This window comes from Crocodylus siamensis, chromosome 1 (assembly GCF_052110815.1).
Source record: "Crocodylus siamensis isolate JL-2025a chromosome 1, ASM5211081v1, whole genome shotgun sequence".
NCBI lineage: Eukaryota > Metazoa > Chordata > Crocodylia > Crocodylidae > Crocodylus > Crocodylus siamensis.
Genome location: NC_143395.1, coordinates 185618754 through 185633916, shown reverse-complemented (window position 1 = coordinate 185633916; position 15163 = coordinate 185618754). Strand labels below are relative to the sequence as shown.

At 41.7% G+C, this 15163-nt stretch overlaps 1 protein-coding gene across 1 annotated transcript in view; it reads left to right on the top strand.

Annotated features, from left to right (window-relative positions):
* The window catches only part of PPP3R1 (protein phosphatase 3 regulatory subunit B, alpha), a 64692-nt gene that overhangs the window by 330 nt on the left and 49199 nt on the right, over nt 1–15163 (top strand). The window lies entirely within an intron of this gene.

Genomic DNA, 15163 nt, shown 5'->3' with positions numbered 1-15163 from the left:
GCTGGTGCGGCGGCGGCGGCGGCAGGGTGGGGGGACATGCTGCAATCATGGCGGAGGGGCCGTGCGGCGTACTGCAGTGCCGGGCGCGGTCGCTAGGGGGGGCCGGCCGCGGCGCAGCGACGCCCTGCGGCGTAAACAGGGGGCGTCCCCCCTCCCCCCCCGCGCCCGGGAGTGGGGGGGGGAGCTCCGGGCCTAGTGCTGCTCTGGTGGGGGGGCCTCCCCCGGGGGGGCACTAAAGGACCCGCCTGGCTCAGTCCCGGGTGCTGAGCGCGGGGGGGGGGGGGACAGGACAGCTCTGCTGCTTCTAGATCATCTCCCCTCCCCGCCTCTTTAAAAAAAAAAAAAAATTTTTTTAATTCAAGCAGCCCTGTTGAGACCAGCGGCGCTTTCTGCTGGCCCTGGGTACGCTTGAATAAGTGGCCCATGTCTGCTCCGGGAAGGTCTGCGTTGGCTCTGATTCATGGTGAACTCTGTCATGAGTCCAGGGCGCAGGAGGAAAACGTTCCTCAGGGTTGACGGGGCGCAGATGGCAAGGAGGGGTTATCTCCCGGTGCCTGATGGTGTATCGGGTGCGGGGGACTATGTGCAAATCAGTGGGGAGGGATCACGAGGAGGGGTCCTCTCCTGTGGGGGGGCGGTGTGGAGCTGGGGTAGGGCCTGGAAGTACGCGTGGGAATGAAAGGTCTCCAGGTTGCGCCTTTTGTTGCTGCTTCAGCCAGGTTTTGCTGGTACGACTATGGCACTTCCGTCTGGACTGATATGTATTTTCCCTCTTCCTTTGCAATGTCTCTGGACTGCTTTAAACCCTAGTGTAATCACCGTTATCAACATAAAATTCTGTTGTGGGGATGAGCTGTACAAAGAAAAGTGTGGCTTTTTCTTTCTTTTTTTTTTCTTTTTTTTTTCTTTAACAAGCTGTGTCTGTGCTAGGGGGCCTTGTGGCTTAGCTGTACCAGCAAATATTTTCTGGGCCAGACCTTTCCTCAAAGACCTTTTCAATCGGAAAACTGGACAAAACTCGAGTCAGATTTGAGAAACCGAAAGCAGCATGATGAAGTCTCCAGCTGACATGACAAGAATTGCTATGAGGGCTAGTTTAGATGGTTGCACTGCAAGAGCCCAGGTTTAACATAAGAATAAAAATTTAGAGGTTATATAACAGCCTGATGACTTCTTCAGAGTTTTAAGTAACATTTCTCTTGTGTTCTTGCAGGACCAGAGTGCTGGCAGTTATAGTGGACAAGCTAAGGTGAATGTATTGTAGTGCCCATGATAGGTAGCTTTAATCTACGAGTTGAGATGTAATCTGAATGTAAGCACCGAGTAAATGAAAAAATATCATAGTTCTGAGGTAAACTAAACTTGTTAGTACAGTTGTTATTTAAATATATATATACTGTATATCTTTTTACTAACAAGCATTACTAAGGCAGATTATACTAAGATAGACTGGTGAATTATAAAATGTTTGAGGTAGTGCAGTGCTTGGGTTGATTTTGACAGCAGATAATTGTTTATGGGGGGGAAAGCCTTTTATTGAGAGAGAGAGAGCTTCTGTAAAACTATTTACAATATATCTATATAATTATCACTATTGGGTTTAGGACAAAGTCACTTTGATAAGTGCTTGACCACATGTGTGTCCGTTTTCTTTTGCTAATTATTGAGCCAAATATTAGCAACCTCCCCCCCCCCAGTTATAAGGCTTAAGCAGATATATTGCAAACAGTGTTACATAATAAATGCATCTTTTTAGCATATTAGACTTCTGCAGGGTCCCTGCAATTTTGTTATTACTTTTAACATTTGCTTTCTGTATATGGGGACTTTGAAGCAGAAGTCAACTACAAAGTCGCATCTTGCTTTCGTCTGGTAGTTCTACCCCTACCATCATCTGGCACTTCCATAGAGACTCTAGCTATAGCAGAGAATTGAACATGGAGGGGTCTGGAGTTCATATGATGTAAAATGGAATGTTTGAATTATTAATGAGCAAAAAAAATTCTCAAGACTCTTTTTTTATTGTGGGTATTTGAACCTTACAGTAAAGGACTTTTTATTTTGGAAATTACCTTATAAAGTACATAGTCTCAAAAGTTAGACACCATTGTGAAAGTCAAATGGAAAAGTAAGTAAAATGAGAGTTATATTCTCTTTTTTTTTTTTTAATGAAAGCTAAGTGAAGATGTGAAAAGTGAGGTTTAAAAAAATTTTTTTTATTAAACTTTAAAGTGTGTGTCCTGACAAGATTGGAAGATTGACTTTGAGTCATAGCAAATTGGTAATATTGCAGGAGCCAAGGAAGTGAAAGTTGAGTAGTGCGTGGAAAGGATTTTTAGTGGGAGTGTATGAAACATTGTGTTGCCTTTGAACACTTCTAATTTCAACAGCTCTTGGAAGGGAATGTAATTCAATATACTTCTTCAGTTAAGGTGTTATAATGGGGATCTCTGAGGCCTTCCAGAGGTTCTCTAGCAAAACTAAGAAAGGAAGTATTTGGCCCTCCTATTTATTCAAGATTTTAAAAAGCACCCCCCAAAATAACTTTGCTCTTAATTCTTTTTTTCCCCTCATGTTTTTTCTATACCTTTTCTGTACCTTCCTTTACAAAGTGTATGTGAAGGAAGACCTATCCTGTTTTAAAAAATCTTCCTGGTCACCTTTAATTGATGTAGCCCATTTTTTCCACGAGCTCAAATACTACATTAATGGGGATTGGCCAGGAAACAGAATTTTTTAAAATTTGGTATCTCTTGCAACCAGTGAGAGAATCTTATTTTATTTTATTGCCTTTAATTCATTGCATGGTGCAAAAGAGTTTTTTTTAAAATTGTTTCAGGATAGGATATAAGGGTTTAATGTAAATCATAGTCAAAATTTTGATAAATCTGTTAAAGTGCTTACAGGTTTCATTTTCATTTACCTGTGGGTTAAAAATAATTTAAAACATTTTAAATGCTGATTGAAGTTTATTAATTGTATGGTTCAGATTTGGGGTGTCATGTGTCCTTAATTCTCCTGATTCCTTCTATCTTTTTGGCCCTACTTTTCACAGTCTCATTTTTGTGACTAATGCAGGAGAATTGACATCATTGCTTTATCTGATCACATGGTTCTGTGGTGTTAAGCAGTTCGATTAGTGGCATACTTCCCATGTCTTCCATTCTTCCTCCTTTTGGCTTTTATGCATTTCTCTTTTTCCCATACCTGTTTGTTTCTATGCCTTGGCTTTTGGCACAGAAAGACCTGGAAGCAGAGGTGGGTGATTGTGCCTGTGCTTCCTACACACTTTCCCAGAATTATCAGCAAAAGCATGGAAAGTGCTACTGGAAGACAACACAATTGCAACCAAACCTCCTCTTCTGGAGGAGGAAAAATTAAAATGAAGGGTATGGAGTACTGGAAGGCACAGAGCTGTATGCAGACTAAAAGGAGAAAGTGAAATAGAAGTTCTTCCTGCACATTGTGTATGTAAAAATCTCCTTGGAAAATTTAAAGCAAAATTTGATAATGGAATAAGCACATGGTTAAGTGTAGACGTGTTAATCAATGTGAAGGGATGAAAATAAATATTTTCAGTAGATGTCACCAAAAGGTGTGAACTGTAAATCTGAGTTTGAGAGATTTTGTATACCAGACATAGTTATTAGGCACTTGAAAACTGCATTCTCTCTTTTCTAAGCATCATGCAGTCTAATTTCACTCCACTCCACTAAAAATGATGAGAATTTGGAGGTAGAAAAGCCATGTGATTGGTCCAAGACCAAAAGATTGAACCAACTTTATTTGTCATATGCTAGCAGTGATCCAGGACTTGACGTGTATGTCTGAAAATAAATCAAGGCTAAATCAAAAAAAAAAAAAAGAACATGGAGGTGTCATGACTAGGGCTAAAAATGTGACTTGTATCAAAGAGAGGTTGCTGTCCACACTCCAATAGCATTAGATGCTACTGCAGGCTGTGGGAGTTTAAGGTTAAAGTCATATGATTGCTACCATTTTGCTTTTTTCAAAAAGGGTGATTGCTTTCTTTAGTGGCGAACTAGAAAACGCTATTTTAAAAAATCATGCCTTAGTTGTCACTTGCCTTGAGAAATCATAAATCTGTCAGCATGACAGATCTGCTAGATGGAATGGTACTAGATGAAAGCCAGAATTAGTTCTGGTATCTTTTAACCAGCTATAGCTAGACTTACATCAGGGGACCAAAACAAATAAGCTGGGAATAGTGACTCTTTGCTGCTATGGCCTTGGATCAGTAGTTGGAGAACTTTAAATCCCTTCCGTCAAACTCACAATACGTCATAGGGAATTGCACCATACGTCATAGAGAATTCATGGATATTTTGATCGCAACAGGAAAATATGCACGATGCCATTAGAAACATGGACTATCAGGACAAATTTTACTGTAGTAAAATGAATGAAGCTGAAATTCAAACATTGTCTCTCTGTTCTTACAAAGGTTTGTAAGCCAGTATAATTTCATATCATGACTGGCTGACTTTATTCTGTACAGTGATGTGAAAATAACATTTTTTGGGATTTTACCTCTTTTAATAAATGAGAAAAGCCTATGTTTTATGTGAATGGGCTGTTTGGGTGTCATTTATAAACAAACGGGCCTAAAGTGGGCTCACAGGAATGAAACAAACTATCAAAGTAAAAAAAAAAAAAAATCAACCTAGACCTCTGTGTTAAGGAATTAAAAATTGTTAGCTACTTATTGTCATGAGGAGGACTGGAAAAGGAATAAACCAAAAAACGCAAAACTTCATGTGTAGGACCGTGTGCATACAACTTAAAGAGATATTAAATTTTTCATCTTTCTTGCACTTTATCTTTTCATAGCCCTATAAATTATGTGATTGCTTCATAGGCTGGCCATCCCCGCCCCCCCCCCCTTTATTTTTTTGCCCACTTAATCCCACAGCAGTTTCTTTTATCAGTTTGTTTCCTACATGAGGATTTTTTTCAAATGGTTACTCTGTTCTTAACTAAACTGGAAATGTTGGGACGCTGTGTATAAACGTTTGAGTTCTCTCACTTCAGTTCCATTTTGAGTTGGTTAGAACTTTTTAAAATTTTCACCTTTCCTGACTTAATTTTTTCTGTTCTTGGTGCTTGTATCAAGTCTTCAAGAGGAGGGTCTTAATTAAATGGTCTGGATGTTGAAAATAGCCACTTTTGGTCCTTGTATTGCTATTTCTGATCTTTGTCAAAGCATTAATCTTTTTTTTTTTATATATACCCAGTTATAATCCATTTAAAATTTCTTGCTACATATGCACAGTACCTTTTGTTTTTCGCATTGTAAGCATTTTGTTGCACGTTAAGATTATGCAGCTAAGAAAGATGCTGCAGTGTGAAACTAGCTGTGGTAACTTTTTTTTCATAGTGAAGACTTGTATCTAGGGATAGCCAATTAAAAGGATGATGTCTGTGGGGGGGTGGGAAGATTACTGGTGCGTTTTAAGGTGCCTGAGGAGTCTAATCTGTGCTCTGCAAGTTTTTCCACAGATGAGTGGTGTTTTTTCGGGGGGGACATAACTGTTAACCAGGTTGTTGTGCGCTTTCCTTTCTCCTCAGCCATTTCTTGGCTTCCTGAGCAAAAGGGTTCTCTTCCAAGTGAGCTGTAGCTTGATGCATGGTGCAGTGCCATTGAGACCTATTACCAGCCAGCACTTACCAATTTGTAGGGTTGATACCAACCTTCTTAAGGTATGCTTTCAGGGTGTCCTTGGAGCGCTTCCTCTGTCCTCTGCGGGGCCTCTTACCATGACTAAGTTCAGACAACGTGACTTGCTTTGGGAGACAAGTGTCAGCCATCCACACACAGTGGACACTCCAGCGGAGTTAATGTTTCACGATCTTTGCCTCAATGCTGGTTATGTTAACCGCAGAAAGGATGCAGGCATTTGTGCAGTGTTCTTCCCATCTAATGTGAAGGATCTTCCTGAGGCAACACTGATGGTGCCATTCCAGGTGCTTACGATGGCTTTGTATGTCTCTCACCCATAGAAGAGCATGGGGCTAACCACTTCATTATATTCTAGGATCTTAGTTTCCATATGCAGATCTTGGTAAGTCAGCAAAGACATGGGGAAGCCTCTTTCCAGAGGATTCACTGGCACAGCATATTCTGTGTTTGATTTCTGCATCAGGGTTGACTGACTGGGAGAGGTGACCACCAAGGTATGGGAAATGCTCAATATTTTCCAGAGGTTTTCCACCAATGGTAACTTGTGGGGGGAGGAGAGGGGCCAGCTTGTGCTGGGGCAGGCTGATGGAGCACTTTGGTCTCCCCAGTGTTGAGAGAGAGTCCCAGGCTGTGATAGACACCTGAGAAAAGGTCGAGGCTGGACTGCCGATCAGTCTCAGCATGTGCAAGGATAACACAGTTGTTGGTGTACTGAAGGTCAGTGATGCTGGTCTTCGTAACTTCTGTTTTGCTGTGAAAGCACCGCAGGTTGAAAAGCTGACAGTCCACTTGATACTCAACCCCAGTTCTGGTAGGAAGGCAGTCATGGATGAGAATTGGAGCATGATAGATGGAAAAAGAGTTGGGGCTGATGATGCAACCCTGCTTGACACTAGCAGGGATGATAAATGGGTCTGACTTTGATCCATTGCAAAGGATTGTGGCGGTTGTCCTGTCATGGAGTAGCTTGAGGATGCTTATGAACTTCAGTGAACAACCAGAACTAGCCAGCACCTTCCATAAGGTGTCACGATTGATGGAGTCAGAGGCCTTAGTTAAGTCAGTGAATGCCATAAACAGCTTCTAGTGTTGCTCTCTATACTTCTGGATCTGTTGTGCAACAAAAATCATGTTGGTGATAACCCAAAATGGTCTAAAGCCACACTGGGGTTCTGTGGCTAGAGAGACGATAAAGAAGGTACAGAGTGGGTTAGGAGGATTATGTCTAGTTATTGGTAAATTAGATAATGACTTGCTGCTGCTCTTGAGACTGTGTACTCTGAACAGAGGAAAGACCAGCTGCAGTTATCCCTCAGGTATATTAAATCCCAGAAACCTCTTGAATGCCTTGGGTAGTAATGGGTCAGTGTTGCTCACAAACTGCCGATTATTCTTGACTCTCAGGTTGTAAATAGGCTGTGTTAGTTTGTATGCTTAAATCGGAGAGCTGTGAAGTTATATGGATGATAGCTATTTTAAGGGAAATGAGAAACTAAAACTCCAAGTGAAGAGGTGGTGTGACCACTTAAACATAGTCACACCACCTCTTCACTTGGAGTTTTAGTCTTGTATACACACATGCATGCACAACTTCTGCTGGAGATTTTTGGCAGAGTATGAAAAATACAAAGTTGGAAGGTCTGTTAGTGAGATCCAGAGGCAAGTGTCGCAATGAAAACCCAGCACTTGGGAAAGGGGAAATTACTGCCAGATTATATAGTCTGCCCTTTGTCCTGAGAGTGTTCTGAGATTAGTGTTCTTATCTGTCCATGCTGGATAGGTGGAAGTTTTTGTTATTTTTTCACTTCTGGTAGAATTTGATTGGGGTAGGCCTTTACTACCACAACTATTCTCTCTCCCCCCACCCCGTGTGAATATCTCCACTGTGAACCACTGATTGAGTTATTTCATGACTCTTCTGAATGCCTGTAATAGCATGAGAGACAGAGTTCCTGACAGTTATGCTGGTGAATGAAGTATCTGCATAGCAGGTCTGAAACCCAAGTATAAATTACCCATGACAGATTTTTGTGGGTGATATCTTTTATTGAACCAACTATATAGCTGGGAGGGGCATAGGCAAGCCTTCTGGTACCATTATACTCCTACCTGTGGATTTTTTGCTCGGCGAAGGTAGGAACAGCAGTAAAGTTGGTGAACTTATCCATATGCTTAGAGCAGGCATCATGTCATATTTGGAAGGCTAGCTTTGCAACCTAGGAAGATGTAACTTAATGCAAGTTCTCATTTAAAACTAAAAATTATTAAAAAATTATCAGCAGTTAAGGTTTTTATACTTGTCAAGAAAACTTCACACTTGGGTGGGTGTGTGGGTGTTAGCCTTATTGTGTTGTGTAGATCACTAGTATTGCTATTCTGTGTGCAATTAGTCCTTTTGGTGCAGGTTAATTTAGTGTTGTGGCTCTAAGGTACTTATCTTGGTATCTCAATTCTAATGGGCAAGTTCTTCTGATAAAACTAAAAAAAGCCCACCTAGATGGTTTGAAAGTTAAAGCTAGGTTTTGTTTGGATCTGGTAATGCAGTGGTGGCCACCCTTCCAGGCCTGTGGGCCAGATGAGTGGTGCTGGCCTGGTCTGTAGGTCTGATCTGGCATGGGTTTGGGGTGTGGGCATAATTCCATGCCAGCATGCAGGGTTGGACTGTGACTGGATCTGGCTCAGAGGCATATCATCAGGCCTGTGGGACTTGCCATAGATCTGGAAATTTGGCAGCTGGAAGCCCTATGGGCTAGAGCAGTGTTTCTCTACCTTCTTTTATACCAGGACCCATTTGTAAACATTAGTAGCCAGTCTGAACCCAGCGCCCCTCACTGCTGACCCAGTATCCAGCCTCCCTGTGTGTGGGGCAGGGGTGGGTGTAGGTGGGGGGGGGCAAGCAGCCTCTCAGGCTGGAGCTTTGCCAGTCTGCAAAGGAAAAGCCACATTTTCCTGCCTTTTTCTTCTTTAAAGGAAAATCCATTTTTAAGGTCTGTTTGCGACCCTTTCACATATTCTTGCGACTTACTTTTGGGTCATATCCCATGGGTTGAGAAACACTGGGCTAGATGGCACGGCTCTGTGGTTGGATGTGACCCGTGGGTTGGAGGTTGTGCTAATGAATTAAAAAAACTTAAAGTCCATTCATTACAAAGAACAAGCGTATAAACTATTAAAGAGCTTCAGTCTGCATGTGAATAAAAGGAAAATGCACAAAGATGGGTACTAGTACTTTATACAGAAATGTTTTTTAATAGTTAAGTAACAACTCCTGCTTGCAAGCAGCAATTTCGACCAGGTTGGACCAGTGGAAACCTGGTGGTACCCTACTTATGACTGGGCATTAGGCCTTGAGGGTTTCAGGTTGTACAGATGAGAGAGTGGGGGAAAAAATGGGGAGATGTTTCTCTCTGTTAAGGAATCGTATACATCCTCTGTAATCGAGATGGGATCAGGGAAGAACCAAACTGAGATACTATTGGGTCAGTACACAAGGGAGCCGGTGGGGGGAAGAGACTTGGTAGTCGGGGGTGTACTATCAACCGCCACGCTCGGAAGATGAACTAGAGCTGGAATTCTCCAGACAAGTCTCAGAGGCCATACGGTCGAGATATTTGGCTGTCATGAGTGACCTAAACTACCCTGACATCTGGGAGGAGCAGTCAGCCAAATCTAACCGCTCACGTAGGTTCTTAACTTGCATACAGGACCTCTACCTAATGCAGGAGGTGTACGATCCCACTAGGGGAAATGCCTTGCTGGGCTTTGTTTTTAGCTACAGGGGATAACCTGGTGGGGGATCTGCAGGTACACGGTAACCTAGGGGATAGTGACCATTGATCAACTGAATCCACTAGCTGGCAAAGAGTGGGTAAATTAACCAGCAGGGCTGAAGTGCTAGACTTTAGAAAGACTAACTTCGGTGTGCTGAGGAGATTAGTTAGTGAAACGTTAAAGCTCAAGAGCATTGGTGAAATGAGAGTTCAGGAAGGGTGGTTGTTCCTCAAGGGAGTGATCCTATGGGCACAGGAGGAGGCAATCTCATTGTGCATAAAGGGGGGCAAAGGGGCCAAGAAGCCCTCTTGGCTGAACAGGGAAGTCCAGGGAAGCCTAAGGGCAAAATAAGAGGTATACAGGGTGTGGAACCAGTGGGGGATACCTACCAAGGAGAAGTATATCTCCCTGACTGCACTTGCAGGTAATCAGTTAGGAAGGCCAAAGCAGGATTAGAACTTAGGCTGGTGACAAATTAAGAACAACAAAAAGTCCTTCTTGGGTATATAGGGAGCAAAAGGAAGGTGCAGGGTAGCATAGGACCCCTACAGGGCAAACTAGGGCATTTAGTGTACAAAGCTGAGCTCTTCAGTGTGTTCTTTGCGTGTGTATTCCTATACACAAACCAAGACAAATCTCCCAGTTGGATCATAGATAGACACAGGAGGGACACCAGCCCACCAACTGTTAGCGCAGACTTAGTTAAGGGGCACTTGGAGGGACTGGATGTGTTCAGCGGGTCCAAATGAACTTCATCCAAGGGTGCTGAAGGAATTGGCCGGTGTCATAGCAGAACCAGTAGCACGGCTGTTTGAATACTCCATGGTGCTTCAGTCAGGTCGCAGAGGTCTGGGAAAGGGCCAATGTGGTCCCTATTTTCAAGAAGGGGAAGAGGGAGAAACTGGGAAACCGCAGGCCTGTTAGTCTCGCCTCTATCCTTGAGAGAACTCTGGAAAAAATCATTAAGGATCACATTTGTGGTAGCCCAGCAGGGGCAATATGCTGAAAGGAAATCATCATGGATTCATTGTACCTAGATCTTGTCTGACTAACCTTGTTTCTTTTTATAACCAGGTCACAAAATGCTTAGATGCAGGGGTCAAGGTAGATGTCATCTACCTAGACTTTAAAAAGGCCTTTGATATGGTATCTAATTCTGTTCTCATAAATAAAATGACAGGCTCTAATGTAGATGATTACACGGTCAGGTGGGTGGCATATTGGCCTGGGGGTCTCGCCCAGAGAGTGGTGGTGGACGGGTTGATATTCACCTGGAAAGATGTGGGCAGTAGAGTCCTGCAAGGTCCGGTCCTCGGACTGGTGCTATTCACTGTCTTCATTAGTGACTTAGACGAGGGTGTGGAGAGCACCCTGTCCAGGTTTGCAGATAATACCAAATTATGGGGCAAAGTTAACATGCCAGAGGGTAGGGAACAGATCCAGGAGGATCTGAACAGGTTGGAAAAATGGGCAGATGAAATAGGATGCAGTTCAACAAAGATGAGTGCAGAGCGCTGCACCTGGGCAAGAAAGAACCACCAACACACTTACAAGCTGAAGATGACCTTCTCAGGAGCACAGCAGCAAAAAGGGATCTTGGAGTCATAGTTGACTCCAAAATGAATGTGAGTCAGTGTGACAAAGTGATCAACAAGGTTTAACCACACTTTATTGTGCATTAGTAGGTGCATGACGGACAGGTCCAGGGAGGTGATGCTTCCCCTCTGTGGCATTGGTCAAGCCACAGCTGGAGTACTGTGTTCAGTTTTGGGCACCGCAGTTCAAGAGGGATGTGGAGAATCTTGAGAGGGTTCAGAGGAGGCCACTTATATATGGTCAGAGGCCTGCAGGCAAGACTCTGAGGAGAGACTGTGGGACCTGGATCTTTTTTAACCTAAGAGGTGATCTTGTGGTTGCCTATAAATTCATCAGGGGAGAGCAGTAGGGAATAGGAGATGCTCTATTTACCAGGGCACCCCCTGGAGTAACAATGGCCACAAATGGATGGAGAGCAGATTTAGTTTGGACATTAGAAAACTTCACAGTAAGGGTTGTCAGAATCTGGAATGGGCTCCCAAGGGAGGTGGTGCTCTCCCCTACCTTGGTGGTCTGCAAAAGGAGACTGAACAAGCACCTAGCTGGGGTTGTCTGGCTTCAGCTCCCCGACCCTGCTCCCTGCAAGAGGCAGAACAGCGGCAGCATGGGGCATTAGGTGATAGCACTTGATCCTAGCCCCCATCATTCTTGATGGGCAGTTGGCTAGTACTTACAGAATTCTCTAATGTATCCCAAGCAAATGGCTGTCAGAATGTTACCTATCTGCTACTTTGTCTTGCAATATAGGTGTTAAGTGAGGGTGTTCTCAGATGCTTAAATGTATTACATTACACTTAAAGTCAGCCCCATACAACATTGAGTTTGACTGTGTAGAGAGTACTGGAAACCAGGTGTCCAATGGAAAGAAAATAATTGAGCAGGTTAATAGGCTACCTTAGGCTTATGGAATTCTTTGGTCTAAAAGTTCACAGTCTATAATAGAGCTGAAGATCTGGAGCCCAAAGGAGATGGTTAGAGTTGCTTCATTGTCAAACAAAAAATCATACAGTATGGCCAATTCCCTTTAGTAATATGCAAATATCAGCACTGATAGGGAAGTACAAAACAGAAAATAAACATAGTTCAGATAGAGGTATAATGTGGGGAGGGTTAACATGAAAAATTATGCAAGTGAGGTGGAAGAACTGGTATTGGATGAGATGAGGATAATGGAGGATTCAAAAGAAGTTGGATGGGGCCCTTTTAAAATATTTTGTTAATGGTACATCTTTAGTAAAATGCAACTTTCTTTTCAAATTACTTATTCACATTTTCCTAGATTGGCACCATGCTGGCAAAGTGTGAAGTGTTCTTTTGACTTGCATATTGCATACGCAGAAGTCTTTAGCATCTAGTATATTGAGGAAAGCAAACAATAAGTGCAAAAATTCAACTGAAGAAAGGATAATGAAGGGAAATAAGTAAACCAGTACAGCCTACGTTCTGATCCTGTAGTTAAATCTATTTAGGCAGATCCTTATGCCCATGCAGGGTCTCATTGTCTATAAACTCTTCAGGGAGGTTTTTTACTACTGCCTGTTTATGCAAAGTCTCACATAATGGGCCCAAGATTGGCCTTCGTTGCGTCGGAGTGGGAATTCTTTACTCGGCTCAAAGGACCCTGGCCCAAATTAATCATGGGAGTTTGGACCTTCTGTTATATACTGTGTAAGTATCTCAGGTGGCTGTCTTGTACTCATTGCCAAAATTTATCTTGCATTTCTGAGATCTTGGATTCCTTTCACTAAGCTCTATGGATCCACCTACAAAGGCAGGGAGAGACAGATTCCATAAATTGGGGGTAAACTGGAAAAAGTTTTGCAGGCATTTTTAAGATGTACCTGTTGTTGTTGTTTCAATATACACAACTGAAACTGGGCTTTGGTGTGACTAAGTCAATTCTTTTATATTGGGGGTTGCCACTAACTTGGCTCTTGGCTGTGACATCCTTCAGCAGCCCTTAAGTTTAACTTTTGGCATACCAGCTAAAAAGGTTGGCCACAGCAGTTTTAGATTATTATTCTTTAGTACTGGATGGATAAAGTGTCTTTATTTGGTTTTCAGTGTTGAGTATATAGGTTTTTGTGCTTAAAAGGCAAGCAAATTACAGAATGTTTGTTGGATTTTTAAAAACTTTTTGAGGCAAGAACTATTTTTGTGTTAAATGTTGCCTAACAAAGTGAGATTCTTGTTTCCATTGAAAATTGTGGATCCTCCTGCAGTACAAATACAAACAAAATATTAGTTCTGATAATACAGATTATATGAAAAATTGTTTTAAATCTGAATTGCATATATCTTTTGGTAGGAAAGTTTCATATGTAAGCAGTCATTTTGTATTTTTATTTCTAAGAATTCTTAATTCTGAGGATCTCATTGTCCTTTTTAAAAAAAAAAAATCAAATGTTTTGCCAGTTCCGTAGCAGATTGTAAAACTCTTGTTTGTGATAGTGTTGGAGTGATGTAGCTGTGATGGACTAGGAACTATGTGAGAGGCAGTGATTTTTGTGGGTGATGTTTTCTTTTGGACAAACCCCATGCTTTTGAATGCAGGCACTTTTTAGTTCTTGTTTTAAAATTTTAATTTTCAAACATTGTGCTCCACATATACCACATCATGTATTGTTAAGGCCTGCTTTCAGAGCTTATGACTCATCTTCATCCTTTACAGAATTAATTCTTCATGCATCTTTAAGTGGTATAACCTAATCCACAGCTTGTCAGAATGACTGGGTTGAAATGGCTGACAGCTGCACTTCTGATGAAGTTATTCTCTCTGCAGAAAGGAACTAAGTATCAAGATCAGTGTTTGCTATTACTCATAGAGAACTTTAGTTATAAATAAATGCTGTTAGAAAACAAATTCATGCTCTCCTGTACACACTGTTTCACTGTCCCTGTCAGTCTTTCACCTTCAGCATAACGCTTTTTTTTTCCCCCCCCTTTCTGATGTGCTAATTTATAACTTGATTTTGTTTATTTCTGGGATCCCCTGACATGTACTTTGTTTCTCTGTACATAAAAGCTCATCCCTGCTCTGAAAGACCCCTTCTGTCCACATCCATGTCATAATTAAAAAATTCCTTTTTGTGTTCTATACACCCTTTTTTCTGTTTGTTGCAGCAACAAGACTAAGAGCTACTTTTCTTCAGAGCTAAGCATCCATCTTTTTTCTTTGACTAATGCTAGTAAGAAATAATTTCATTAAGTAGGGAGTCACTGTTACTAGCTCTTAACTACTTTCCATTATCTTTACAGTACTTGTTTTCATACTTTCCATTTAAAGTTTCCATTATTTTAACTACTGTGTTTAGTTGTATGAGCTTCTGGATCAATTGTATTTTGAATCCTGAAGAACGGACTGTATGAACTGGCAAGACTTGGCTCATACCCTGAGGAGGGGAAAACAATCATGTTTGTTTTAATTATTGCCAAGCAGTTGTATGTAATAAGACTGCATCAACTTTGCCTCTCTCCTCTCAGTAGTTTTACTTAAGGCCTTTGAGAGTCATTGAAAATATCTATTCAGCCATTCCCAAAGGTGCAATCCTTGTAATGTAAAAGAACAAACATTTGTGTACTATACTTCTTAATATGTTACCAGGCTCTTATTTAACACATTTCAACATGTAGCCCAAGTTGTTATCAATTAGAAGGAAAAGAGAGAATGATATATATTTTTGAGTACTTGTAAAATTTACCAGAGCATAAAGTGCAGATTTTATCAGGCCCATTTAGCATTATTCTAATCTGTTTTGTATTTTCTATCCTTTTTTAGTTTTGATTTTTCCACCCCCTCTTTCTTTTCCTACAGTATATTGTATAAGTCTTTAAGTGGATTTTTTTTTTCTGTCCACACCACCCCTAAGGAAACTCCTATGCTATATTTTCTTCTCTGGGTCATACCCCCAACCGAAATCTCTTCCATGTTGCTCTTTAAATGTAATAAATGCATCTCCCTCACTCTGCCTGCACCAGTCACTGCACTCTCACTAATGGCTTGCTTGTTTTCATACCTGCCTGTATCTAGTCAGTATCTGAGTTTGGAGCATTTCCCTTATTTTTTTCTGGCTGCAATAAGGGAGAATGTTGTTC